Source organism: Lactuca sativa, chromosome 3, assembly GCF_002870075.4.
Source record: "Lactuca sativa cultivar Salinas chromosome 3, Lsat_Salinas_v11, whole genome shotgun sequence".
NCBI lineage: Eukaryota > Viridiplantae > Streptophyta > Magnoliopsida > Asterales > Asteraceae > Lactuca > Lactuca sativa.
The window spans coordinates 120,106,755-120,133,748 of NC_056625.2; positions in this window are offsets into that span (position 1 = coordinate 120,106,755).

Consider the following 26,994-nt stretch of genomic DNA (forward strand, 5'->3'; position numbering starts at 1 on the left):
GTAGTCTCCATCAACTTTCTGAAGTCAACTGTTAAGCTGGGATTCGTGGAGCCAAAGATGATGTCATCGACATAAATTTGAACTATCATAAGGTGGTTACCTTCCTTTTTGCGAAAGAAGGTTGGGTCAACCGAACCTTGTTTAAATTTAGACATCTTTAAAAAATTTGTAAGCGTTTCATACCAGGCTCTCGGAGCTTGTTTGAGGCCGTACACAGCTTTATCCAGAATATAGCAATGATTTGGATACATTTCGTTCACGAACCCAGGAGGTTGCTCTACATACACAGTTTCCTCGAGTTCTCCATTGAGAAATGCACACTTGACATCCATTTGGAAAACCTCAAAGTTTTTGTGAGCAGCATAGGCCAGGAATATTCTAACAGATTCTAGCCTAGCTACTGGAGCGAAAGTCTCTTCATAGTCTATCCCTTCCTCCTGACAGTATCCCTTAACAACCAGACGAGCCTTGTTCCTTATGACATTACCTTCCTTGTCCATTTTGTTCCTAAAAACCCATTTGAGACCAACAACCGAAGCATCTGGAGGAGTTAGAATTAGGCGCCAAACTTTGTTCCTTTCAAATTCGTTCAGTTCGTCTTGCATTGCTTGAACCCAATCAGAGTGATCGAGGGCAGTGTTCACTGTCTTCGGTTCAACTTTTGATACGAATGAGTTAAACATACAAAACTCAACCTTTGAAAATAAGGATGTCTGTTTTGCCTTCAGTTGAGATCGGGTCAGAACCTTTTCAGATACATCACCAACTACTTGAGAGATAGGATGATCTCTGGTCCATTTGGTAAGAGGAGGGTAATTCGGATCAAAGGTTGGGTCTAGTTCAGCGTTGATCATTTCTTCTGGTTCAGATTGGCTATCGTAATCAAGCGTCATATCATCATGCTCCCCCTCAATTGGTGAGTCTTGAGAAACATGAGGTTCAGGGGTTTCTTGTGGTGCTGGACTTTCAGGCATTGAAGCACCTTCGGTTGGTGAAGGACCTTCAGTTGAAGTTGTAGAGCTTGGCTCCCCCTGGACTTGTGAGCTTGGCTCCCCCTCGACTGAAGCATTGTTGGATGGAGATTCATCAGTGGGTGATTCTCCTTCATGCATTCTTCTTGCAGCATCGTCGACAATCTGCTTCATATGATCAACTTTGTTGTCAGCTGCACCTTTTTCTGAGAGAGAAGCTTTTTCCGGTTCGTCAAAGAGCTCTAGAAATTTCTCGTATAAATTGGCGATCGAAACTGTGACTTGGCCAGTTTGAGGAAAGATTTCCCCGGCAGTGTCCTCTTTGGCCTGTAGCTTCTTGACATAGCTATCGTCAAAGGTCACGTAGTATGTCTCTTCAATCCTTCTCGAACGCTTGTTTAGGACCCTGTACGCCTTGGATGTGAGCGAGTAACCCAGAAAAATTCCCTCGTCGGCTTTGACATCAAACTTGTTGCGGTGTTCTTTAGAGTTAAAGATGAAACACCTTGAGCCAAACACATGGAAAAATTTCACATTGGGCTTTCTATTATTTAATATCTCATATGGTGTGAGCGTGAATCGCTTGTTGAGATAGGACCTGTTCTGTGTAAAACAAGCAGCAGAAATAGCATCAGCCCAAAGATAAAGAGGTAAGGAGGCGAAACTTAGCATAGTTCGGGCAGCTTCACACAAAGACCGGTTTCGCCTTTCGACTATTCCGTTCTGTTGTGGTGTGTAGGGAGCTGAGAAATTGTGACTAATTCCCTTTTCTGCAAGAAACTCTTCAAACTCCCTGTTCTTGAATTCAAGACCATTGTCGCTCCTAATGTTGCAAACGACCTTCTTGAGCTGGACTTCAATTTGCTTGATAAACACTTTCAGCTTTTGAGTCGCTTCAGATTTGAGCTTTAGAAAGAACACCCATGTGAATCGTGAAAAGTCATCAACAATAACAAGAATATACTTGCTACCACCGATGCTTTCGATAGATGAAGGACCACACAAATCGATATGAAGCAATTCAAGTGGTTCAACAACTTTTGTGTTGATTACAGATGGGTGACTTTGACGACTCTGTTTCCCCATTTCGCATGCAGCACACAAATGTTCTCTGTCGAACTTGAGCAATGGAAGACCCCTAACATGACCTCCAGTGACAAGTCGGTTGATATCTTTAAAATTGAGATGAGAGAGTCTTCGGTGCCACAACCAGCTTTCGTCGGATTGAGCTTTTGATAACAGGCATATGGCTGGGTTTCCTTTGATGGGTTTCATGTTTAGAGGAAACATTTCACCCTTTCGCTCTGACTTGAGAATCACTTTCTTTGTCTTTTTCTCTATGATTTCAGAACCTTCATCATCGAATGAGACTTTGAGACCTGTACCTCCAACAAGCTGAGATACACTGATAAGGTTGTGTTGGAGTCCTTCCACATAAGCCACCTTCCTTATAGTGAAGTCTCCATTTGTTATCATTCCATATCCCTTTATGGTGCCGAAAGAGTTATTTCCAAACTTGACGTTGCCACCATTTGCAAGAGATCTGTATTCCCTGAGCTCCTCTTTCCTCCCAGTCATGTGACGCAAGCAGCCACTATCGATGTACCATTCTTCGTCAAACTGCTCGTCACTTATAACCTGCAAAAATTAAGCAGATTTAGGAACCCAAAGTTTCTTGGGTCCATGTGAGCTTTTCATGGGAACGGGAATTGTAAGAGAGATGTCAACTAGATATGTTCATTTTATGAGAGTTGTTTCGTCTTTCTTTTTAATGGTAAAGACTTTTATTTTGTTAAGATTGGGTGAGTTCGTTTTGGACTCTGGTTTGGATTCATTGACCTTCTGCTTTCCCTTTTGTTCAGCTGATGAATGAGATTTTTGAGAACAAGCGGAATTAGCTTTAGAGCAAGATGGAGATGAATCGGTGGAAGTAGAGGAATTAGAAGAATGAGAAGAATTAGAAAGAGAGGATTTGGATTGAGAGGACTTCCTGGCTGGTGACTCTAGGTGACCCTTTTGCTTTTGATCATTGGAGGGACTGACCTTAGAGTCTTGTTCTCTTTTGACTTCAGAACCGAACCTCTGCGTTCGGTTGGAGTTGTTCTTGGAACCGAACCTTTGGTTTCGGTTGAAGTCTTTTTCAGAACCGAACCTTTGCCCTCGGTTGGTATTTTCATGTGAACCGAACCTTGGCTTTCGGTTGTTGGAACATTCAGGCTTTCTTACAGGATTGTTTTCATACTTCAATTTCATGTCTTGGTGTGAGTAGTATGCATTCTGGGAGTGCCAGAATTGTTTCCTTTCAGAAAGGTTTTTCCTGTATCTTTGGTTCCTTTCTATCTTCTTATTCCTCATCTGCTTAGGTTGATGATGAACGTTCGCTTTCGTTTTCGTTGTCTCCTTGGCTGGTTCCTTTTGAACTTCAGGAGTTTTACTTTGAGCCGAGGGATCAGAGGGAATATCTGAAGAGGTTCCAGTTTGCACTGAGGGAGTAGAAGGAATATCTGCTTTTGCCGAATGATCATCCTCCTGAGGAATATCTTTCGTACCACTGGTACTTGGCTCATTGAAATTATCCGGCTTGTTCAATGGTTCAGGGATGTATCTTCCTTTGCTCATCCAGGAGGTTCTTTCAGACAATCCAACGGTTTCGTTTGCATTATCAATTGGAGCTTCCCAGAAGTACTCATCACAGCCATCAGCATTGTCTTCGTTAACAATAGCTGTGAGTTCAGCTGTTTGATGTTCGGTTACTCCAGTCACCTTGTATACTTGATTCGGAGTGGTCCTGACCTTTTGATACACAACAACTTTCTCTACTAATTTCGGGGACTTTTGTTGGGACAATCGAGCGAACTCCATAGAATTTTCAGAAATTAGATTTTTGTGGTTTTCAGTTTCGATTTTAACAAATTCTGAGCAGTCAACCGTGTCCTCTACAGAAATTTCACTCATGTTTTCATCCTCGTTAAGCTCAGATGAATTTTCAACATCGATTTTGTTTTCTGAGCTTACGTTGGCGTTTAAAGAGTCAAATTTTTGCATGGTTTCGGTTCTCAGTTTAAGTCTGTCATTTTCATCCAAAAGATTTTTGAGCATGTCCTTGTGGTCTTTGGATTTAATGAAGGACTCAATTTTGTCCAGTCTATACATGTAGGTCGGATTGACATCATCAGACGATATCACACTCTCACAATTGTAGGCTTCGGCATCGATTTCATCCTCCTTAAACTCTAGGAAGGGAAAAATCATGCGATGGATCCTTTGGCCTATCTCACAATCCAAGTGAAGTTGAGTAATATTAGAATATAAACGTTTAGCAATTAAACAAAAAACATTTCGCTGTTTTAACAATTTTAAATTATCTCTCTGCAAATAAATGTTTTCGTCTTTAACTTTAACTAATTCCGACTCCTTTAACTCAATCCACATTCGCCGCTCCTCACTCTTCGACGCCACCCTGCTTAATTGATCAGTCAGGTTAGAATTGGTGACTCGAGTTTGAGTTAAGCTACTATCAAGATGAGAAATTCTTGTATTAACGTTTTTTAGTTCTTTCTCATATGAGGATGGTGGTACTTTAGATGAAACAAAAACAGATTGTACCTTTTTTATCAGTTCATCGAGCTCATTGAACTGCTGGCTGAGTGGTTTGGCCGTAAAGCACATATCCTCCTGTACCTTCGGTCCATCGCTTCCTCCATCGGTGTTGTATCCCCTCATTTGAGATACGTCAGTCACCATGAAGCATTTTCCATCACTGCTTTCCTCCTTAGCCACATATGCCTTTCCATGGGTAGGCTTCCTCACTTCTTCGTCTTCTGAGTCGGTAGACCAAACTTCCGTGCTACCGAACTCGTCATCATTAACCGAACCCTGCAGAATAAGAGCATTAATAGAAGGGTTAGCGGTAGACTTCTTCTTTCTCAACTTATCCAGTCTCTTCTGCAGCACGGCTTCCTCATCATTTCCATCGTCCTTTTCAGCCATCTTCTTAAGAACACAGTCCTTAGCATAGTGGTTTTTGCCACCACAGTAGAAACAGCTTACTCCGGAATCGCCATCTGCCTTCGGTTCCTTCTTGGGCTCCTCAGCCTTCGGTTCATTGTTCACCTTTTCAGAGCTGTAACTCCCCTGCCAGTTTCGGTTTTTGTTGCTGGGGAATCTCTTCTTTATGAACCTCTTAGGATTTGACACCATCGTGGCATAATCCTTAGACGTGAGGTCATATTCCTCCAAATTGAGCTCTTCATCCTCCATTACAGCTTTACTTTTAGATAGGAGGGCCAACGAACCAAGACTAGAAACAACGCTCTTCTCTTGCACCACAATCTTCTCTTGGGACTTTAGAATACCCACCAGTTTCGCCAATGAATATGATTTAAACTGCTCATGGGCTTTGACTGTGGAAACCATTGCTCTCCATTCAGACCTCAGTCCGTTCAAGAAAGTAACCTTCTGTTCGATAAGCTTCCTTTCAATGTCGTGTTTGATCATCTTGCTGAGAAGATGATTGAAGCGATCAAACGTCTGGGTCACCGTTTCTTCGGCCCCTTGCTTGAATTCTCCAAACTCAGATAGAAGCAAGGTTTGGATAGAATGTTCAAGATCTTCGTCTGTGGAATACAGTTCGCGAAGTCTATCCCATACTTCCTTCGCCGTTGTGCATGAGCTGACCAGTCTGAATGTGTCGGACTGAAGGGAGAATCTGATCAACCTTAACGCCTTAATATTGCACTGGAATTTGTCCTTTTCATCTTGTGCAATATCCTTCACGTCCTTAAGCAGATCGTTGTACTCTTTTTGTGTCTTAATAATTCTGGATGTTGCAGAATGAGAAAACGGTCCATTGATGATGGCTTCCCATATGAGGTAACCATTGTCCTCCGATCCAATCACGTAGTCTTCAAAATGATGCGCCCATACTTCATAGTCATGGGTGTATAAGATTGGAATCTTTGTTGTCGAACCGATGCTGTTGAAAATATTAATAGGGTTTGATTGCATCGCGTCCATCATGATCGTAAAACCTGTTCAAAGATCAGACTTGTAATAAAGCAGATTAGGGCAAAACAATAAATATCAAGATACGTCAATTAAGATGACGACTCAATAAATATCGATGATTGCGGAAAAACCCTAATGGAAATCTTTTTCACAGAAAAGATATGTATCGATTACACAGCCTCCTGCTCTGATACCAATTGATGGGATTAAAATAACTATTAATCTATGAAGATCGATTTGATCTTGAACAAGTATATGAATATAAAACAGTAAGAACGCAATAATAAGAACAAGACAAGATGGAATCAAACGTGTCGAATGATTTAAACAAAATCCTCAGAAGAGCTCGATTAAGAACATCAACTGTAGAGGATTGAGAGGTTACAAGAACGATTAAAGAAACCTGCTTTGCTCTAGATGAATCGCTAATCGTAAAATCTCTTCAAAACGTAAACCTCTATCTCGTTACCCTAATATGCATGCAAGCATTAACTTATATACAATACATAAAAGGCTCTCGGTTGGACAGGCCCAAACTGGAGTGTACATGGCTAAACTATCGAGCCCAAAAGACGCAATATCAAAATAATCTTCAGCCCAACAGTTTTTGAACCAAAGGTGACACGGGAGTTAGCCGACTGTCAATATCATCGACGCTTTACGATGTAATAAGCTTAGGAAAATTTGACTTTGAAGAAGGTCTTACATCATATTCAGAGTAGGAAGGTTTTAGCAGCATAAAGGCCCAACTTACAGTACAAGATAGTTTCATAGAAAATGCTGCATCGGGCATAGACAGAAAAATAGTCCATTTAAACAAGGTAAGGGAACAAAGCCTTTCTTTCTGGCGGAGGTCATCCTTCTGGTGAACTCTCAGTTAGCCAATTAATGTTCCATTATTATTAAGAAGGTGTCCTTCGTACACCCGTTGGAGTTCTTATGACTTCGGCTTGCGTTTCAGCTAATGCTTGTAGCAGGGTCTCATGGTCTCTCTTAGTTCTCTCACGAGTGTTTTCAAGATGATTGGTGTAGATGGTGTGCATTCTTGCGTTGGTATTTAACTTCTTTGATATAATGGAGCGTCATCCTGCCTTGAATTTCGTTTTGATCAACTCTGCGGATCAGTATTGTTAGAACTTTGTCTGCTGAGCTCCCTTCGCTTAGTGGTAGTAGCTTCGGTCTCCTTTTGACGACATAGGTTGATCTTGCTCCGCGCTCCATGTTTCTAGGCATATTACCCAAGGATGTGTCGGGCCAAGAAAAGCTAGACGAGGGTTAGGGTTTGAATTGGAAGTTACCGGGGGTAGGTTCTCCTTCTCGAGTTCAGAGTTATCATCGTCCGAAAGATCTTCAGTATGGTGATCATTCAAAAGGGATTGGATGATCATTATCTGGTTCTTCTCTAAACCATCCATCACTGCCTTTGTTCGGGAAGTACGAGTTGTCGTGGGGATGGGGTCCAGCTATGTTATCTATACGGTAATTTGGGGTATAAGTAGTTTATAGAATACACAAAATACTCCTATAGTGTTTTAGGTTTACGTTATATTGTTCCCATTGTGGTGTTGTGGGTAACTTTTTAGACTTGTTGCAACTCACAACCACACTTAGGCACATGCTAGTCAACCCTTGGAAAATATAGTTGATCAGGCTATATCATTCCAGTTTTGACTATATGTCTCTAAGTCTACTTGTGTTGCCCAACAATCGTAATACTTTTGTTCCGTCCTAGTGATACTGATTTTAGTATGTATGCAGGCACGTATACTTACTTAAATATTTTATTATTTAAAAGTATAATCTCTTTATCATAGTATTTTAATCCCTATTGTATTTATAGTTCGTATATCTTTTATGGGTTGATATACTTGATTCACTATAAACAATGCTCTGATACCAATCTGTCACACCCCAAAACCGAGAACGGCGGAAACGTTCTGGGGCGGAGGACGTCATGTAATGTATCACAACAATGCAAAGTAGTAAACAAAGCAACAACATCATCCATTGCATTAATAGTATAAATTTGATTACATTTGAGTTCTTTCATAGTATAATTCTACAAAATGAATATTCAAAAATAAAAGACGAGTCTTGATTTCTCCGTCTTCACAGAATCTGGTAGTCGTACCTGTCTATCCGTATCCTGGGAATACAAGTTATTTTGAAAGCGAGTATCAGCAATAATGCTGGTGAGTTCATAAGTATTTAGGTGACTTTGATTTGTAAAGCTGTAAAGAAAGACTTGTAATCGTTTGAAAGAAAGTTTGTACCAACGAATATGTTTGTAAGTAATTGTAAACGTTTGAAACTCCTAGAAAATCTCATATTTTCTACTAGTATAAAATGTAGCCTTCTACCAAGGCTCGACTGTTTTGAATGTTTGTTTCAGAAATCCAATATTTGTTCGTAAGTAGATGGTACATTAAAAGTCCCAAAATGAAACTACCATAATGTTTTTCATGTCTAAAATAGTAGATTTGTGTACAGTTATAATTGCTAAGATATATGAAAACTCCGTAAATCAACGTGTTTTTAATACTCCATGTGAGTTTTATAACCATGCTATTGACATTGATGGCCTGTAACAACGTTCTTCAGGCGTTGGAATGTTATGACATTTGTCACCCCAGACCTGCCGGTCTAACTGTAGCTAACAGTTTAGGTGCGGGATTGTCAATCCCGTATAGATCTATACACAAGTATCACGCTCCCCCTCCAAGGGATTCTGGTATATAATACAGGACTTAAAATGCATACTCGAACGTACGTGAAGCTGAAATGTCTCACAATTCTTAGTATCAAATAGATTTACGTATGAAAGTCCATTTTGTTTTTGTATATGAATATACCTTCTTGATATGGTACTTGTAGTATATAAAATGTTATGAATATCTAGTACACTATCTCATGTAATTGTATTCCTTGAAATGGTATGTCTTGAAAGTTGTATGCTTCTGTAATTGTATGTCTTAAGATGTATGCCTTTTTAATCGTATATAATTGTATCTCTTCGCATAGTATGTAATGTATTTGTATTGACTCATGAATAGACTGAATCTTGTATAACTCCTCATACTTGGAATGGTAAATAGTATGTCTTAACTATACCTATTATAGTTATTGATAATGTGTGTGTATAATTCGAAATATGCCTTTGCTACTCAAAGGTACTGAACAAACTGACGGAAACTTTTATGTCTATATATGTACATATATATATATATATATATATATATATATATATATATATATATATATATATATATATATATAACTAATATTTAGACGACATTCGGACGAATAACCGATGCCCTAAGGCCACATCCCAACGAGGAAAAGGAAATAAAGCGAGCTAGACGTCCTAAGTCCTTCAAACATTACTTATATAAGTATACATATATAGGCAAGCACAAAAATATAAAAGAAGTTTTGTAAAACCTTTGAAAAGTTTAATAAATAAGAAATGATGACTTGATGTCAGTTTATAAAATGATTTGAAAGCAGTTTGTTTGATAAGAACAATTTTAAATATAGGAAGACCTTTGTTAGAAACATGATTCTAACAGCGTTTGAAAGAAATCATAAAGTATGTAAGACAGTTTGATAAAGAGTTTTTAACATGTATAAATGTTTGTCGTAAACTATTATAGTTTTTCCAAAAGTTCGTTTCGTTTGTGTAGTAACCCTAGTATAATGCTCACTAGTTATGAAATGTGTAGCTTTTTGTGGTGACATAATGAACACTTGTACTCAAGGTATAAATAAACTGTTTGATTCGTATACGTATAACAACATATTTAATTTCAATATATATATCAGACGATATCGTGTTATGTTTTCCGTATGAAAGATTCCATATAATGGTTGTGAATCACATATGATTTACTTGATAAAAATGAGTATTTAGTGAATCTTTGAGTTACACACGATAATAATCGTGTGTTTACTTGTATTCCCCCCCCCCCCCCTCAAAAGTGTATATTAAAACAATATTGATAGAAATGTAGATTATAGGGGTATGAACTCACTGATGAAGGCGCGTGATTTGAAGAAAACGAGATTTTCCCGGGCGGCACCTCGACCGGAAAATGACGAGATTTTCGGAAATCTCGGGGCTTCGGACTTTCGTCGGGGCTTGGATATGAAACCAGGAAGTCGGGATGTTGTCGGCACGAAAAACGAGGCGAAAATGAGAGAGAATTGAAGCATTTGTATGAAAATAGCTGGCACCCTCGCAATCTATTTATAGGGGCTGGAGGTCCTCGGTACGCGGGGCGTACTTCGGACTTACGCTGGGCGTTCTTCGTACGTGGGGCGTACTCCGAAGGTACGCAGGGCGTTCGCTTGCGTCACTGCTTACCGCATCCTCGGGCGAAGAGTCTATCGACGTGGTTGATCCGGAGCCTTGTATCCGAGTACGCGGGGCGTACTCCTTCGGATAAGACTTTGAAGTGCGTGCCAAGAACTTCAAAAACCCGTAACTTTCGCGTACGAGCTCCGTTTTTGACGTTCTATATATCCACGCGAAGGTGAGAAAATACTCTACAACTTTCATTTAGACTCCGTCGGCTAATTTTGACTTTATTTTTAATTATATTTTAATTAATAGGTCGGGACACGATAACTTCGTTAAAAATCCGTAACTTCTTTATCCGACGTCCGTTTTCATCAGACTTTTTATTGTTATACTCCTATTGTCAGGCTCTCCAACTTTCGTTTAGGTTGTGTCGGCTAAAGATCGCTCGATCTCTGTTTCGAGTTTTTGGCTGTCTACTAGTAGGTTAGAAACTTCGGAAAATCATAACTTCCTCATACGAAGTCAGATTTGGGCGTTCTTTTTATGCATGATCATGGTTTAACGTAATCTACGACTTTCGTTTAGATACCTAAGGTGAAAAACTATTGTATCGAAACTTTGCGTTTTACGTCTACCAGCGTTGCCGGTTCTCGCCGTGAATTTTTGATTGGTCATAACTTCTTCGTTATAACTTGGATTTTAGTGTTCTTTATATGAACGAAAACCTTGATACGAGTCCTACCACTTTATTTAACCCAAATATGATTTTAGGGAAGTTAAGTTTTGGCTTAAATTTGACTGCCGTTACATTTTATCATCTCAAAATATCGGGTTGTCACATCGGCAATGTACTCCTAGTGTGTTCGACAATGTATTCCTAGTGTGTTCAACAATATACTCTTTGTAATTGTTCTAGTGGTTTCTATTTTTCCCTTGATGTTAACACTTCTACGTATCATACCGCGATGAGCGAGTACATACTAATTAAAGTGTTTTGATAACTAGTGTCGATAGTTTATACTATGATCCTCCTCGGTACCGTCACACCCAGAAACCCAGGGCGGAAACGTTTCGGGGCGGAGGTGACTTCATGTTGAATATCATAACCAATGTACATAGTAAGCTTAGTAAACACAAAACATTACATTACATACAATGATATACATTTGTTTGAAAGTAAAGTTATACAAGTCTTATATATATATATATATATATATATATATATATATATATATATATATATATATATCATATCAACAAAACTAAAGACGAGTCTTCTATACGCTCCGTCTTCTTCAAAAGATCGTGATGTACCTGTCTAATGTTGACCTGAGAATACAAGCAGTTTGAAAATCAGCATAAAGATGATGAGTTCATAAGCGGTTTAGTTTTGAAAAGAATGAGTTCCCTTTTTGTTTTCTGAAAAGTTGTTATCCAAGAAAATCCCATATTTTCTTATAAAAACAGTTTAGTTATCACTCGTTTCACGATTCAATTATGAGTAGTTATGTTATCCCAGGAAAATCCAATATTTTCCTATTAGTTAAGTTTTCCATTCGTTACACCATTCGTTTACGAATTGTTTTGTCATTCCAGGAAATCCCATATTTTCCTAACGTTGCGGTTGGTTCTTAGTTCGGGTTTCGATGTACTAGTATCTACCATACTTATAGTATTAATTAGGTGTTCTGATATCTTAGTTACCCTACATTCGAATATCGAATATCTAATATTCTTAGTTGTATTTTCGAATATTTGGATACACTCAGAAACGTATATTGTCATAACTAGAAATTTTTGTGCCTTGTAAACTACAACAACTAAGTCAAATTGTTAATCAAAGACATGAGAGCATGTATGATGCATGCTCTATAACAACATAATTTCAATCAAACACCTCATACAAGCATTTCAAAATAGTCATTAAGCAATTGGAAACCCTAGAAGTTCTTGTTTAGGTCCATTTTGGACTAGGACTTCCTTATTGGGCCCAATGGACCAATAAGCTTCCAATTTGACTACCTTGGGCTTAGAACTCTTAAATGGGCTCTAATTGGACCCACTTTCATTTATTTTAACATTTTGGGCCATAATGGGCTTAGAATTAAATAAAATACCCTTATTAGGCCATAACAAATCTAATTAACCTAAATAGGCCATAAAACCAATTCTTTTTGACAAATTGGGCCGTAAGCCATAAAGGAGCCCAATGGGCCGAAAAATAATTATTGGGCCTCATAAATTGTAAGCCAAGGGAAGGATTTGGACCAAGCCACTTCATCCTTTCTCCTAGTCCAAGGTTCTCGGCCCAACACAAAAAGAAAAAAAAAGAGATTAATTACAATTAAACCTTGACACATCATTATTGCTCAAAGGATATCAAGGTTTAATACATCACATACATCTAGGGCATCTCATGTTCGCATGCAACTTCTCTTCTCCCCTCTCTCTTCTTATGATCGGCCGAGACCCAAACCACACACACACACAACATCAAAACTCTTCCAAACTCTCTCAAATATCCTCCTCCTTCCCACTCCAAAATCTCGAAATTTTGCTTGTGCATCAAGAGGATTTCAAGAAAATATCATCACTTCTTAGTAAGTTATACATATCCAAGGATTTTATAACTATTTTCTCATGATTAGATCCCTTCTCTTAAACATTTGTGGTAATCATACTCTTAGAATCACCTCAAGTTCGAGATCATCATCAAGGTGTTGCTAGGGCCGAAAATCACCTCACTTTCTTCTCATTTTCTACCAAAAACCGAAACCGCACCAAAAGGTGAGCATCATACCCCCTATTTTTCTATTTTTATAAGTTTTTGTGGGGGAGAATACAACCAAATGTGTAGATCTATGAGTTCATGTATGTCTTGTGTGATTTTATGCATGTATGTATGATTTTATGTGTTATGTGATGATTATGTTAGCTAAAAATACCTAAAAACCGAGACATTCAACATGAAGAATGAAATAAAGATAGCTTATATCATTTTACACTAATCAAGCCACTAAAAATGATTTAATTAGTTAAGATGAACATTTTTGGACACAAAACCCATTTTTGGGCTCAAAATGCTAAAAATACAAAACTAAAGGGCCCAAAACGACAATATATGAATTCTGAAGGTTGAGATGAGTCTAAACAGTTTCTAATGTGTATTTTCTGAATATCAACACTTTTGAGGGGTTAAAAATATGAATTTTAAACATAATGGGCCAAAATGGGCTTTTGGGCCCAATAAAGCCCAAAATTGCTAAATTTTTGATTTGGAGGGGCTGAAACTGCACATTTTTGTAAAACATGGGATTACTAGTGTACCAAGTCCATTTCAAGGGTCAAAAATGATTTTCAAAATAAAAAGGGACCAAAGATGCAAAAAATTTCCTTTTTGGGCCAAAATTGTAAAAGTTGCGAAAATGGGGATTTCAACCGAAAAAATTTCATTTTTGAAGGACTTAAGCTGTTTATTAAGTAAACCTGGGCTGCAAATGTCTTTTCAACAAGTTTTAGTACTAAAGTGTCAAGAAAAATGGTTCAAGGACTAAAAATGGAAATTCTTTCATATAAAGGGCTAAAAGTATAAATTTTATCCAAGGAGGGACTTCTAAAAGAAAAACCCTATTTTTTTTTAATAAATCTCTTAAGGTAAAAATTCGAGTACCACGGCTACCAGCGAAACGTATTAGCAAATACACCCTCAAGACCCAAAAATCGTTACCAAACGAATTGATTCGGTCTCGAATCAATAACAAATCACAAATCAATAAACAACGATACTTCAATACACACACGGAAACTTTACGAGAATTCAATACACCATCTTTGGGCTCAAAAGTTTCAAATCGTGCTTGTTGGGCTTAGCTAGCCCAAAGACATGATCTTTAGGCCCGAAGGGAACGTGCTTACATGTTATTGGGCCTTATATGACCTAGTTTCGTGTAAAAGGAGTTTCAATAGCTTTATTGTACTGTTGGGCCCCAAGGGTCCTTTGGTACTACTAGCAAAGTCAAGAAGTCAAATGCGAGTCGGACCAAGGGCCTTTCGCATTCACGATAGCCTTGAACGACTCGTGGAAATAACGGGGGCTTCGTACCCTCTTTTCTCCTCGGTTGTGGGGCTATGAGAAGTCAGGGTGGTTGGATTAAGTGAGTAGTACGGACGACGCCTAAGGGATCGTTTGTATAGTTGTAAACTAGTAATTTTCATTAATGCGTGATAATAACGACTCACAACCTGTAATTAATCCAATGTCACCTGGAATTAACGAAAACAACGTCGTATCGGACTAATACTTACTCAGCTACGTAATTTAATGTATTGGGAAAACATCGGGTTTTCCTGGGAAATTCAACGCTCTTAACTATGTGATATATACAAAGTTTAACAATTATTCACATTCATAATAATCAACAAGCATACTTACGGATCTTCACACTTTTTCTTATATACAACATTTCTTTTTAGAAAATATCGGATTTTCTGTGGTTTTCAAAATTATACAAATGATGTCTTGTTGTTTGTTTGTTTAACTATGTGATATATACAAAGTTTAACAATTATTCACATTCATAATAATCAGGTAACAGGTAAATCGAAGGAAAAATGTACCCAATGATGTCTTGTTGTTTGTTTAATTAGTATCGAACAATTTACGTTTTGGAAATGTAATGTGTTAAAACAATGTTGTGACAACCGTCAATTTCCGGTCAATTCGAAGTCTACTGAAGTCAACTGAAGTCAACAAGTCAAATCGATCAACTCAACTAACCCTTGTGTACTGGGGCTTACGTTATGTAATTACTAAACAACTCGCTATTCTAATAAGGGATCGTAAATCAAAAAGTACGTACATCTAGATCTCCTTAACCTAAAACAGTGGTAAGTGACGAGCCAAACCGATAAAACAATGTTACATACTCATCGGGAGTGCGTAAGATCTTTAAACAAGGCTTAACAGGGTTGACGGACCTTGCATTGCGAAGCCGGACACTCACATTCGTCACACACGAAACCGCTCTCAATCGTTTTCACTCTATCTCCTTTTATCGAAAATCTCTCCCAAATCTCTCTAAGTATGTGAAATCTCTCCCAAATATCTCTCTGTATGTGAAATCTCTCCAAGAATGTCAAATCTCTCCCAAATCTCTCTAAGTATGTGAAATCTCTCCCAAATATCTCTTTGTATGTGAAATCTCTCCCAAATATCTCTCTGTATGTGAAATCTCTCCAAGGATGTCAAATCTCTCCCAAATCTCTCTAAGTATGTGAAATCTCTCCCAAATATCTCTCTGTATGTAAAATCTCTCCAAGTATGTCAAATCTCTCCCAAATCTCTCTAAGAATATGAAATCTTTCCCAAATATCTCTCTGTATGTGAAATCTCTCCAAGAATGTCAAATCTCTCCCAAATCTCTCTAAGAAAGTGAAATCTCTCCCAAATATCTCTTTGTATGTGAAATCTCTACAAGAATGTCAAATCTCTCCCAAATCTCTCTGAGTATGTGGAATCTCTCTCAAATCTCTCTCGAAATCTCTCCCAACTTTCTATAATCACTCGGGGCATCCCGACCCTCGAATTTGGCGAAAACAGCCCAAAAGCGAAAGTCTATGCGAAAAACGGGCTTGAGGAACCGAAACCCCTCTTAGGACCCGAAACCCCTCTTAGGAACCGAAACCCCTCTTAGGAACCGAAAGTCCCCTTAGGAACCGAACCCTCCTGATGAAGAAGGCTGCTGAACCGAACCCTTCTGAGCCAAAGGCTGCTCAACCGAACCCGAACGTTCGGCACCTTTCGGTTTTGACCTCTTCGCTTCTAATGGCTACCGAACCTTCTCTTCTGAGGACCGAGGACCGAACCTTCGCTTCTGACCCTCGCTTCTGACCTTCGGACCAAGCCCATCGCCCTCGTTCCTTCTTCTGGCTCAGCCTCTCGCTTCCGAATCAGCACCATCCTGACCGAACCTCGGCCTAGGGACCGAACCTCGGCCTTGGACCGAGAGGCCTCGCTGGGAAGCCTTTTTCTCCCGGTTTTCGATTAAATTCGCGTTTTAAGCCGTTTTTAATTATTTTAACACGGGATTTTCACCCAAAACTTTATTTTAACATATAAGACCCCTAAATTAATGATTTAATCACATTTTAAGGATAAAACTTTATCCAAAAGAGAGTAGGTAAAGTACAAAGGTAGAGTGTTGACTTTACCTTATTTTATGACACAAGCAACCCCATACCCACTCCATGATTAACCCACACTCCTCCCCACCATACCTTGTCACTTCCTTGTACTTTTTACCCCTCTCACAAGCCATCCCCACGTTTTTAGGGCTGGTCACTCAACCTCTCTCCTCATTTTCTTTCAATCACTCTCATTCCACCAAAGATCCAACTCCAACTTTTCTCTCTAATTCAAGATCCCAAGGCTGATCATCAAGTGTTCTTCCACTCTTGGTAAGTGTAATTCATCCTCCTTGTGATTTTCACACTTCATTCTACTCAAATCATTGATAGCTTATACAAACTCCATAACTATGATGCTAGATTCTCAAAAATCTTCAAGGCATCCCCAAGTGTTCTTGAGTTAAACACCTCCATTCTTCTACAATCATCTACTGAAAACACTTAAGGTGAGTTCATACCCCTACATTTTCATGTTTTCTCAAGTTTTTAGGGGGGGAATACAAGTTAAAACACCAAGAACATAACTAAACTTTTCTAATAGCCTTCATCAGAAAAGTTCAACTTCATTCACGGACTGTTTTGGACAACTTAAACATTTTAGTTTTCAAAACTGTTTTAGGTGCATGTAGTTCCACTTCTTATCTTTAAAAGGACTACTTGCACATCTCCATACGATTTTTCTACAATTTATGGTGATTTTTACAAAACTGCCTATCATTTCAAACATCAATCCGGACCAGTCTGTGATTATGGACTTTTTGACACAAGTAAGAAGTCATTAAAAATTATAATAAAAATTATGAACAAACTAGACTCATTTTCCAAACTCTCAGAAGTTACAGAACTTGATTTGGACATTTTATGATTTTTCTACAATTTTCCCAATAACAGTTACAGAAAATGTTATTAACAGAAAACACTATAAATTTCATTTCACCTTGTAACATGTTGAGCAAGGTATACATCATTATGTGATTATGTGTTGTTGCAATATATGACAATTTTGTATTCTTATATAGACATACATCAGAAAACAAATGGATTTATACCTCCACAAGTATGGTAAATATATAAATGATATTACAAGGCTATATCCATTAAAATATAAACATTGGTAAATTATGACAAGTAAGGCTTATGCTCACTACCCACACAAATAATTAATAAACTATAATAGGTATAGTTTAGGGTTATTTTACATAACAAACACATGATTAAAGGTTTTACACATACAAAAGAGTTATTACCACTATGGATAATTATGATAAACTATAATAAGTATAGTTAAGCCATTATACCCCCACAAACGAACACGCTAGTTATAATCGGTATAGTTATGGCATATATATATTACAAACAAAGTGATAAACTATAATAGGTATAGTTTATGTTTCATCTATCCTATGAACTTAATTACAAGAAAGGAATTCACCATCACCACCACTTTTGGTAAACTATAATATGCATAGTTCATGTTCACTAGTCACTATCACTATTTGATGAACTATGATATGTATAGGTTATATTCACCATCACCACCACTTTTGGTAAACTATAATATGCATAGTTCATGTTCACTAGTCACTACCACTATCCGATGAACTATGATATGTATAGTTTATGTTCACAGTCACTATTACTATTTCGTACACTACACTAGGGTTTGGTTCCGGTTTTTGAATTTAAGTCCACATTAAATTTTCGCATTGTTAGACTTCAACTATAATCGTTGAGCGTATATGCTTGAGTCATACAAGAATTTAGTCTGAATTGGCTTAGAATTGGTGGTGCCCGCCTCATCTCCTGTTCCTCGTTGGGTTGTGGACCTAGGGCAAACCCACTATATACAACGTTTATCTAACCTAAATCTTATATAACTTATATACGCTGGACGATTATAAGGGAAATCTACGGGTCAATCTAGGGTTCATTAATACATCATATAGGAATATTCTGTTCACACTTAACTAAGAAAATATTGGATTTTCTGGAAATCAACTCTATCGATGTTATAAGGAAAACGGTTTCTACTCCAAACAAAACTCTTATGAACTCACCAACTTAATTGTTGACACTCTTTCAAAACTACTTGTATTCTCAGGAAATCAGTGAAACAGGAAAACTTCAGCGCTTTGAGGATGGGACGTTAAACCATCAACAATTTATTTTTGTCATCATAATGTAATTGATTTTGAAACATGTAAACATATACTTTGGTGTAACTTTTTCAATTATATTTATGATGGTTGTATTTACTTTGAGCACTATTATACACGTTGTTGTGATACTGTACATGAAGTCCTCCACCCCTGGACGTTTCCGCCATCCTTGGTTTGGGGGTGTGCAGATTGGTATCAGAGCATTGTTTATAGTGAACTCAGTATATCGAACCACATAAGATATACAAACTATAAATACATTGGGACCGAAAGTCTCTGATTTAAAGTTTTCAAACCAACTATACTTTAGAAACAAATAATTTCTTGGTAAAAGTAGGAGCATGTGCACACACACTAGGGTCAGTATCATGGTGGGATAGGACAAAAGTGGTGATTGTTGAACAATACGAGTAGGCTTGGGGATGTATAGTCAGGTCTGGGAATGACATAGCCTGATCAACTATGTCTCACCCAGAAGTGATTTGCATATGCCCAGGAATGGCCGTAGGTGTTGCAACAAGTCTAAAAACTTACCAACACTACCACAATGAAATACCATAGGGGTATTTGGTGTTATTATAATTACTTATTTGAGAACTAAATAGATTTTTATCAATAGGTCAATAATTGCCTAGTGGATACATTAAAATTATATGTATCCAGGACGTCATAGACTTAGAATCTGTGGATCTTTGCTTTACTTCCTGTTCTCGTTGGATTGGGGATTTAGAGTTAGGATCGCTTATTCGAAGGTCTATCCTGTCCCAAATACATATGACTAGTATGCACTAAACAATATATTGAAGTACCTGATAAAGATCATCTTATAATTATCTAGTTAGTACGTCTACTTAGTTATTTCTTATATCCCCATTTCTCGCGAAGATATCATGGCTGAATTCCATCCCCACGACGACCCGTACTACCCTAACCACGGCAATGCTGAATGGCTCGGAGAGGAGCCAGAGAATGATTACCGAATCCCTTTGGATGGTCACCAAGCTGAAGGCTTTGCTGATGGTTCTGACTCCGACCCTGAAGTGGAGAACCTACCCTGATGGCTCTTGTTCCGAATCCTATCCCTCGTCCGTTTTTTTTTTTAGGGCCCGACGCCTCCTTGGGTAGAATGCTTGGAAACCTAGAGCGAAGAGCAAGCCCAACCTATGCCGTTTAGTGGAGACCGAAGCTTCTACGACATAAGCAAAGGAAGCTCAACAGATAGAAGTCTTCCAATCCAGGTCAGTAGATTTGCCCGAAACGAGATTCAGGGCAGAACAACTCTCTATCATATCGCAGAGGCTGATGCAAATTCAAGAATGCATACAATCCGCACCAATCGCCTTGACCACACATGTGAAAAATCTAAGAGAGACCATGAAACCTGGCTGCAAGCACTGGCTGAAACACGAACCGAAGTCATAGAACTCCGAGTACGCCAGAGGGTGTACGAAAGGCACATGCTTGATATGGAGCGGCAACTAGCTGAACTGAAGGTTCACCATAGGGATGACCGCCGCCAGTAGTAGATGCCTTACTTTCTTTCCCTGTTAAAAAAAAAAAGAATCGTTTTTCCTATCTATGTCCTATGTGGCATTCTCTATGAAACTATCTTGTATTGTAAGTACTTTTAGTTAGGCCTTTAGGCGGCCAAAACTCTCCTGCTTCGGATGTGATGTAAGACCCTCTACAAAGTCAATTTTCCCAAGCCTGTTACATCTTAAACATCAATGACGTTGCCAATCGGATAAATTCTATGACACTCTTTGTTCAAATATTTCCATAGGAGTCTATTTGAAACCCACTTTAGTCAAGTTGTTGGACTAGAGTAATTTAGCTCCGGGATCGTTCCCAATTCTCTTTCCAAGATTGGATCATGTTATTCACCAACCAATAGAACCCGGTTTTGAACGACAAATGTCATGAGACCATTCTACGAACTTACTTCTACTCCGTAATAGGACTGCATCATAGGGATGTAGGTCAAACCTTCGAGAACATACTTCTACTCTATAGGTGAACGGCCGAAATACATCTAGGTTCAATGATAGCCCTGACTAGGAACTCTAGTTCATTAAGAAGGATTACTAGGAATGTTATTTGTTATGATTTCCTCACTTATACATTCCCCAGTTATATATAACGAAGACCTGGTAGACAATAGAATGTGAGATTTCTAACTTAGTTTCTTTTCCTCGTTGGGATGTGAAATTGAAGTAGAATAACACATTTTACTATCCGCCCATTCTTGGTTATATCATAATGTGTATAAGCTAAGTTTTCATGTATAATAACTTATCTCTTAGTCAGGATCAAAATAATACAGAGCCAACCTTAGTCACTCTCAAACTCCTTGTCTTTCGTGTTGCAGAATCATGTCATCATCCGGAAATAGTCAACTGAGCAATGAATCCCCTATCCTTCATGTCGACGCCACTACATTTCAAGCCGCGGTAACAGCTGCTATGGCAGCTGTCCTTACAAACCTCAACACTGGCAACGCAATCACGACTGGCAAAGGAATTGAAAATTTTGATTGTTGTATCAATCCAGGAAGCCAACAAAGGGCAACAGTCATGGACGTACAAAGTCGTAAAACCGAGAAGAGGAAACAAAATCGCCGAGCTCGAAAGGAGCGTCAATGATTCCAAAGACTTGCCATGCAACAGCAACAAGTGGTAACTCCTACCCCTTCAGCACCGGCACAACCAATTTCTCAAGTACCCGGCATCGGGACAAACTCTGCACACAAAGGTGGTGGTAAAATTGGCCCCCATAAAAGGAAAGTTTCGAAGTGGATGAACGAGGAGGGCACCCGTGTCCACGTAACTCTGACTAAACACCTCACTTCCACCACCAATGCTAGTGCAAGCCAGATATGTCACCAATGCGGCGAGATTGGACACCTCAGAAAGGACTGTCCAATCATAAAGAACTCCGGCGCAGATGGGAGGATACTAAGGATCACTGCCGCAGGAGAAACTACTCCGGACCTCGTTAAGAATATCTAAAGCATTCGTTGTATCTGACTCATAAACTGCTTAAAACTAGTGCAACTAGAGTCTTATCTTTTGCGAGACCCCGTCAGTGAAGGGACCCTCGTGCTGCGTATACTTGTCTTTTGTAGTATACCTAGTTCGCAACAATAGTCTTGTAGTAAATCTATAGTACTATAACTCTGTTAAAAGTTGCACAGTGGTGTCTTGTCTGTAACGCCTTTATGATCAAATCTAGTGCCTTTATTACCAAGTGACTTCGATTTTTTTTTTATCATACGACTAGAATGCCAACCAAGGACCTAGATTTACTTGAGAGCGTGAGATTCAATCGATTAGGAAGAATCCCCACTTTTTGGGCTCGATTATTCATGCCTACTCCTTGTCTAAATTCAAATTTCGGGACGAAATTCCCTCTAACGGGGGGATGATGTGACAACCGTCAATTTCCGGTCAATTCGAAGTCAACTGAAGTCAACAAGTCAAACCGATCAACTCAACTAACCCTTGTGTACTAGGGCTTACGTTATGTAATTACTAAACAACTCGCTATTCTAATAAGGGATCGTAAATCGAAAAGTACGTACATCTAGATCTCCTTAACCTAAAACAGTGGTAAGTGACGAGCCAAACCAATAAAACAATGTTACATACTTATCGGGAGTGCGTAAGATCTTTAAACAAGGCTTAACAGGGTTTACGGACCTTGCATTGCGAAGCCGGACACTCACATTCGTCACACACGAAACCGCTCTCAATCGTTTTCACTCTATCTCTTCTTATCGAAAATCTCTCCCAAATCTCTCTAAATATGTGAAATCTCTCCCAAATATCTCTCTGTATGTGAAATCTCTCCAAGAATGTCAAATCTCTCCCAAATCTCTCTAAGTATGTGAAATCTCTCCCAAATATCTCTTTGTATGTGAAATCTCTCCCAAATATCTCTCTGTATGTGAAATCTCTCCAAGGATGTCAAATCTCTCCCAAATCTCTCTAAGAAAGTGAAATCTCTCCCAAATATCTCTTTGTATGTGAAATCTCTCCAAGAATGTCAAATCTCTCCCAAATCTCTCTGAGTATGTGGAATCTCTCTCAAATCTCTCTCGAAATCTCTCCTAACTTTCTATAATCACTCGGGGCATCCCGACCCTCGAATTTGGCGAAAACAGCCCAAAAGCGGAAGTCTACGCAAAAAACGGGCTTGAGGAACCGAAACCCCTCTTAGGACCCGAAAGTCCCCTTAGGAACCGAACCCTCCTGATGAAGAAGGCTGCTGAACCGAACCCTTCCGAGCCGAAGGCTGCTCAACCGAACCCGAACGTTCGGCACCTTTCGGTTTTGACCTCTTCTCTTCTAATGGCTACCGAACCTTCTCTTCTGAGGACCGAGGACCGAACCTTCGCTTCTGACCCTCGCTTCTGACCTTCGGACCGAGCCCATCGCCCTCGTTCCTTCTTCTGGCTCAGCCTCTCGCTTCCGAATCAGCACCATCCTGACCGAACCTCGGCCTTGGACCGAGAGGCCTCGCTGAGAAGCCTTTTTCTCCCGGTTTTCGATTAAATTCGCGTTTTAAGCCGTTTTTAATTATTTTAACACGGGATTTTCACCCAAAACTTTATTTTAACATATAAGACCCCTAAATTAATGATTTAATCACATTTTAAGGATAAAACTTTATCCAAAAGAGAGTAGGTAAAGTACAAAGGTAGAGTGTTGACTTTACCTTATTTTATGACACAAGCAACCCCATACCCACTCCATGATTAACCCACACTCCTCCCCACCATACCTTGTCACTTCCTTGTACTTTTTACCCCTCTCACAAGCCATCCCCACGTTTTTAGGGCTGATCACTCAACCTCTCTCCTCATTTTCTTTCAATCACTCTCATTCCACCAAAGATCCAACTCCAACTTTTCTCTCTAATTCAAGATCCCAAGGCTGATCATCAAGTGTTCTTCCACTCTTGGTAAGTGTAATTCATCCTCCTTGTGATTTTTACACTTCATTCTACTCAAATCATTGATAGCTTATACAAACTCCATAACTATGATGCTAGATTCTCAAAAATCTTCAAGGCATCCCCAAGTGTTCTTGAGTTAAACACCTCTATTCTTCTACAATCATCTACTGAAAACACTTAAGGTGAGTTTATACCCCTACATTTTCATGTTTTCTCAAGTTTTTAGGGGGGGAATACAAGTTAAAACACCAAGAACATAACTAAACTTTTCTAACAGCCTTCATCAGAAAAGTTCAACTTCATTCACGGACTGTTTTGGACAACTTAAACATTTTAGTTTTCAAAACTGTTTTAGGTGCATGTAGTTCCTCTTCTTATCTTTAAAATGACTACTTGCACATCTCCATACGATTGTTCTATAATTTATGGTGATTTTTACAAAACTGCCTATCATTTCAAACATCAATCCGGACCAGTCTGTGATTATGGACTTTTTCACACAAGTAAGAACTCATTAACAATTATAATAAAAATTATGAACAAACTAGACTCATTTTCCAAACTCTCAGAAGTTACAGAACTTGATTTGGACATTTTATGATTTTTCTACAATTTTCCCAATAACAGTTACAGAAAATGTTATTAACAGAAAACACTATAAATTTCATTTCACCTTGTAACATGTTGAGCAAGGTATACATCATTATGTGATTATGTGTTGTTGCAATATATGACAATTTTTTATTCTTATATAGACATACATCAGAAAACAAATGGATTTATACCTCCACAAGTATGGTAAATATATAAATGATATTATAAGGCTATATCCATTAAAATATAAACATTGGTAAATTATGACAAGTAAGGCTTATGCTCACTACCCACACAAATAATTAATAAACTATAATAGGTATAGTTTAGGGTTATTTTACATAACAAACACATGATTAAAGGTTTTACACATACAAAAGAGTTATTACCACTATGGATAATTATGATAAACTATAATAAGTATAGTTAAGCAATTATACCCCCACAAACGAACACGCTAGTTATAATCGGTATAGTTATGGCATATATATATTACAAACAAAGTGATAAACTATAATAGGTATAGTTTATGTTTCATCTATCCTATGAACTTAATTACAAGAAAGGAATTCACCATCACCACCACTTTTGGTAAACTATAATATGCATAGTTCATGTTCACTAGTCACTATCACTATTTGATGAACTATGATATGTATAGGTTATATTCACCATCACCACCACTTTTGGTAAACTATAATATGCATAGTTCATGTTCACTAGTCACTACCACTATTCGATGAACTATGATATGTATAGTTTATGTTCACAGTCACTATTACTATTTCGTACACTACACTAGGGTTTGGTTCCGGTTTTTGAATTTAAGTCCACATTAAATTTTCGCATTGTTAGACTTCAACTATAATCGTTGAGCGTATATGCTTGAGTCATACAAGAATTTAGTCTGGATTGGCTTAGAATTGGTGGTGCCCGCCTCATCTCCTGTTCCTCGTTGGGTTGTGGACCTAGGGTAGACCCACTATATACAACGTTTTATCTAACCTAAATCTTATATAACTTATATACGCTGGACGATTATAGGGGAAATCTACGGGTCAATCTAGGGTTCATTAATACATCATATAGGAATATTCTGTTCACACTTAACTAAGAAAATATTGGATTTTCTGGAAATCAACTCTATCGATGTTATAAGGAAAACGGTTTCTACTCCAAACAAATCTCTTATGAACTCACCAACTTAATTGTTGACACTCTTTCAAAACTACTTGTATTCTCAGGAAATCAGTGAAACAGGAAAACTTCAGCGCTTTGAGGATGGGACGTTAAACCATCAACAATTTATTTTTGTCATCATAATGTAATTGATTTTGAAACGTGTAAACATATACTTTGGTGTAACTTTTTCAATTATATTTATGATGGTTGTATTTACTTTGAGCACTATTATACACGTTGTTGTGATACTGTACATGAAGTCCTCCACCCCTGGACGTTTCCGTCATCCTTGGTTTGGGGGTGTGACAGATTGGTATCAGAGCATTGTTTATAGTGAACTCAGTATATCGAACCACATAAGATATACAAACTATAAATACATTGGGACCGAAAGTCTCTGATTTAAAGTTTTCAAACAAACTATACTTTAGAAACAAATAATTTCTTGGTAAAAGTAGGAGCATGTGCACACACACTAGGGTCAGTATCATGGTGGGATAGGACAAAAGTGGTGATTGTTGAACAATACGAGTAGGCTTGGGGATGTATAGTCAGGTCTGGGAATGACATAGCCTGATCAACTATGTCTCACCCAGAAGTGATTTGCATATGCCCAGGAATGGCCGTAGGTGTTGCAACAAGTCTAAAAACTTACCAACACTACCACAATGAAATACCATAGGGGTATTTGGTGTTATTATAATTACTTATTTGAGAACTAAATAGATTTTTATCAATAGGTCAATAATTGCCTAGTGGATACATTAAAATTATATGTATCCAGGACGTCATAGACTTAGAATCTGTGGATCTTTGCTTTACTTCCTGTTCTCGTTGGATTGGGGATTTAGAGTTAGGATCACTTATTCGAAGGTCTATCCTGTCCCAAATACATATGACTAGTATGCACTAAACAATATATTGAAGTACCTGATAAAGATCATCTTATAATTATCTAGTTAGTACGTCTACTTAGTTATTTCTTATATCCCCATTTCTCGCGAAGATATCATGGCTGAATTCCATCCCCACGACGACCCGTACTACCCTAACCACGGCAATGCTGAATGGCTCGGAGAGGAGCCAGAGAATGATTACCGAATCCCTTTGGATGGTCACCAAGCTGAAGGCTTTGCTGATGGTTCTGACTCCGACCCTGAAGTGGAGAACCTACCCTGATGGCTCTTGTTCCGAATCCTATCCCTCGTCCGGTTTTTTTTAGGGCCCGACGCCTCCTTGGGTAGAATGCTTGGAAACCTGGAGCGAAGAGCAAGCCCAACCTATGCCGTTTAGTGGAGACCGAAGCTTCTACGACATAAGCAAAGGAAGCTCAACAGATAGAAGTCTTCCAATCCAGGTCAGTAGATTTGCCCGAAACGAGATTCAGGGCAGAACAACTCTCTATCATATCGCAGAGGCTGATGCAAATTCAAGAATGCATACAATCCGCACCAATCACCTTGAGCACACATGTGAAAAATCTAAGAGAGACCATGAAACCTGGCTGCAAGCACTGGCTGAAACACGAACCGAAGTCATAGAACTCCGAGTACGGTGTACGAAAGGCACATGCTTGATATGGAGCGGCAACTAGCTGAACTGAAGGTTCACCATAGGGATGACCGCCGCCAGTAGTAGA